The sequence below is a fragment of the Mustelus asterias genome, chromosome 4 (genome assembly GCF_964213995.1).
Source record: "Mustelus asterias chromosome 4, sMusAst1.hap1.1, whole genome shotgun sequence".
NCBI classification, from domain to species: Eukaryota; Metazoa; Chordata; class Chondrichthyes; order Carcharhiniformes; family Triakidae; genus Mustelus; species Mustelus asterias.
In genome coordinates this window covers 120192100-120196402 of record NC_135804.1, presented here as the reverse complement: position 1 = coordinate 120196402, position 4303 = coordinate 120192100, and the positions used below count along the sequence as shown (strand labels likewise).

The 4303-nt window shown below is 40.9% G+C and overlaps 1 pseudogene; it reads right to left on the bottom strand.

The window, feature by feature from the left end:
* Positions 1-1325: 1325 nt before the first annotated feature.
* LOC144493164 (protocadherin-20 pseudogene) lies at positions 1326-3884 on the bottom strand (annotated as a pseudogene).
* Positions 3885-4303: the final 419 nt, after the last annotated feature.

The window sequence follows — 4303 nt, the reverse complement described above, 5'->3', positions numbered from 1 at the left end:
TGAGTGTGTAAGGGCCTCTAAAATAAACCGTGGCTGCAACTGCCAGATAATCATTGTGGAGAGAAAACCCCTCTTCAGGATGGTTTCTGGCCCTCTGAAACCCATACTCTGGGCCAAACTGTGGGGGGTAATTAAAGGAGACCTCACTGGTGTCCTGGCCAGCCAACAGGAGGCCACCTTCAGTCATCTGCTCGGCTTTGTACTCAGTGGGCCGATATCAATTTACTCCAAAGTGGGGAATTAATTAATGATAACCAGTTACCTGCTGCTGTCAAACGACTCTAACACTAACTCCATGGGGCTGATAAGGTTTCTCTTGGTAAAATGTAGATGGGCAGATGTGAGGGGCTTTAGGTTTGGGGTTGATGCTTTAACCTCCCTGCCCAGTCAGGGCTTATAATCACCCCTTGGGTCGATATTAGGTTTATCCCCCTGATTTTCTGACCTGAGGTCCACTGTAGCCAGAGCTGTCACCACCTACTACATGCTGATCCAAGCAAATGGCAGTAATTAGGGCAGAGAGCAGGAAAATGAGCTGACAATCCTGGCCCCATCTGTTCTCTGACACTGGCAGACAATGAGTTGGAAAGGGCAGTACGCAGCCGTCCCTGTGGGGTGGCAGGGGTGGTGGGGGGGGGGGGGGGGGGAGGGGGTTGCCCTCAGCATCCAATTTACCTCATTTGCCATCAATAAATCAACACTTTGGACGGCAATGCAGAAGAGTGAACCCAACCTTTGGAAACCAGAATGGTACTGTCACCGCTAAATTTGAATTTAAAGTTGAAACCTCAAACTCGACTTCTTCTGATGTTGTGAAGCGCAGAGTTAGATCACCTGAAACCACTTTCACGGAAAAAAAAACAAATATCTAAACATAATCTCGCAGAAGTTGTGAAAAATAAATTGTGTTTGCTATGCTGGTAAAATATCAAGAAAATAAATGAACACTGTGAGAAGTTTGTCTTTCTCAGACTGTTTTCAGTCCATGGTGAAATGAATTAGTTACAATATTTCAGCAAACCAAGTTAATAGTTGGTTCTTGTGCTTTATTCCCCTGTAACATGTGATAAGTGAAGCGATACTGATAAATCTTGCTGCCTCCATGTGCTCCTGCTTTCATTCAGATTTCTCCCTGTAGTATTTTCCAACATTTGTAAAGATTTTATTAGAACATAATTTGTTCAGAAAATGTTATAAATATATATAATCTAAGAAAGGTAAAAAAATGTTCTTGAAATGCAGTTTATTTTTAAGAAATCTATACAGCCATTGTTCGTATGCTTATTGTAGTCTCTTCTGTGCTTTCTTCAGTAAGTTTACTAGTTCTACAACTGTTCATCATTCCAGTCTTTTGTATAATAATCAAGATTTATCTTTAATGGTATCTGGGCATCTATATACAGTTCTTTTCTTTTGCTTTTCTTTTTCATGCTTAATAGCATACAAAGAGCAATGGTAAAGAAAATAGCTGAGACAATGATCATTGTGATTGCAATGGGAATGATTGGAGGTGAACAGGGAAAGTCTAATGTCTGTAATAATGGGCACGGATTTGGTTCAGTTTGTTCCTCTTCTGTGAAGAGAGCTTGTCTGTGTACCAACTCTTCCAAGTAACTTTTATTACTCACAGTCTCATTGACAAACAAATTGACCATTACCGTGGAATAAAGTGGTTGTGGTTGCCCAAGATCACTGACTTTTACCAGTAGTTGATACAAACCATAGTCTTTGCGTAACAGTTTTTCCTGCAATGTAATATTTCCTGTAGCTGCATTAATTCCAAACACATGAGGGGCCGGGCCATTTCTCCCAACAATACTGTAAGTCATGACGGCATTAATACCAGCATCATTGTCAATCGCATAAATCTCAGCCACAGCAGCTCCTTGAGGAGTGTTAGGGGGCACCAGAAGCCACGATATATTAGACTGAGGAAGTAATACTGTTGGAGGGTTATCATTTATATCTAGAACAAAGACAGTTATTTTTGCTGTTGCGGAGAGGGATGGTTTACCACCGTCTACAGCCTCAACCCAGAATATATGCATGGTGTTTTTCTCTCTGTCTACTGAAGAATTGCAGCGTAAGGTTCCTCTTGTGTTATCCATTAGGAAATTACTACTACCATTTAGGATAGACACAGTAACATTTCCATTAGGCCCTGCATCTAAATCCGTTACATTGATAACTCCAATTTCACCACGTCTTGGGAAATTTTCTGGAATAAAGAATGTGTAGTCATTGGTGAGGAACGAGGGCATATTATCATTCTGGTCCAAGACATGAATGGTTACAATGACACTCGTCTTTCTCGGAGGAACTCCCCGATCGGAAGCAGAAACAGTAAACCTGTATAGTTTCTCTTCTTCTCTGTCCAGGGTAGTAGACACTGTCAAATTTCCTGTGGATTGTTCAATTGAGAAAATGGGTAAAGCATCAGGTCCCAAGTGGTAGACCACCTCCCCATTCTGACCACTGTCTGCATCTGTTGCAGACATTTTCAGTAAGAAAGCCCCAGGTGCATTGTTTTCCTCAATGGATGCCTCAAAGGAGCTATGGTAAAATTGTGGAGAGTTGTCATTTTCATCAGTAACCGTGACATATATTGTTAGTTCATGAAGAGTATGAGGATCTTCTGCCTTAATGACAATCTCATATTGGTTTTCAAGCTCATGGTCTAAAAGCTGTGATGTGACAACCAAATGTTTATTTCTTGACCTTTCATAGGGCTTTAAATAAAAAGGCACATTGCCACTGATGTAGACTGCCCCTTTTAGATAATGATCTGGATCAGTTACCTCTAGGAGGGCAATTGGGGTGTTTTCGGGTGCAGTCTCCTTCAGGTATATCACACCGTCTGCCTGGTTAGCTATATAGCTGATCTCCAACTTTGGACTATATTTGCTGCTGTGAATAATCGTCACTGTAATTTGAACTATAGTTGGGGCACAGCCTGGACCATTAGCTAAGATTGTGAGCTTATGTTCAGGAGGTGTCTCTGGACTTCTATTTCCAGAAAATGTGATAAGCCCAGTGGCACTATCTAAGATAAATAGTTTCTTGGATACATCCTGTACCCGATTTCCATAAGAATATGTGATTTCAGCATTTGGGCCTAGGTCTGCATCTACGGCATGAAGTTGCGCCACCACACTATTGGAGGACATATTTTCGGGAATCTGGACATGAAACTCTGATGCATTAAACACAGGGCAGTTGTCATTGATGTCTTGGATGTTGATCAGAAGTGTGGCTGTTCCAGATAAAGGTGGTGTGCCACCATCCACAGCCACAATTTTCATTTCATACGAATCTGTTACCTCTCTATCCAGTGACTGCTGGACAACAATGGAAGGTGTTTCACCATCTTTCAAACTGAAAACATTTTGGCTATTTTCAAGATAATAATTCTGAATGCTGTTCTTCCCAGCATCATTGTCGGTGGCAAAATAGTCAATTCCAAATGATGTGCCTGCAGCTGCATTCTCTGGAATAGCAAGTTTCATCACTTGTTCGGCGAAATATGGTGCATTATCGTTGACATCCAAGATGACTATCTTAACTTTCACCATTTGCAGGTACAGACCAGCACATAGAATAATCACATTGACTTCCTGCATGCAAGGAGCACCAGGGAATTCAACTGGGCATAGAGCTTCCCTGTCGATTCTCTGCTTAGTTGTATACAGCTCCCCACTCTCACTTTTGAGCATCACATAGTCCATTTCTTTCATGAATTTGTAAGCCGGTGAATCACAAACAGTATATGATGGCAAAGATAAATCATTGGCTATATTCCCAATAAAAATGCCTTCATCTTCATTCTCTTGCACTTTATATTCCAGTTCTGTGGCCAGGTGGCTATGTATCTTGTGGCAGAACATCATCAGAAGTATGTAGACAAATTTCTGCGGAACAAAATATTGGTTATTTAATGTGACAATAATAAATGTTTCACTTGAATCTACCACTGTGGATTTCAAAAGCAAACAAAAGCATTATTTTCTTAAGACAGCTGTTTTTGTTGGAAGGAAATGAAATATTAAAACACCCAGTATCAGTATTCAACAATTTGAAATGTGGTATGGAATGATTAAATGGAAAATAAAGTTTTCTGAGCAAGATAGAGCCTTAGCTGTAACCTTCAGAAAGATGTCTCGTTGAAATTGTACAGAGCCTAGGTGAGACTAGTTTTGATCTCCTTATCTAAGGAAAGTTAAGCTTGCTTCAGAGGGAGTGCAATGGAGGTTCACCAGACCCTGGGATGTCTCATAAGGAGAGATTAAGGAATCTGAGCCTGTAT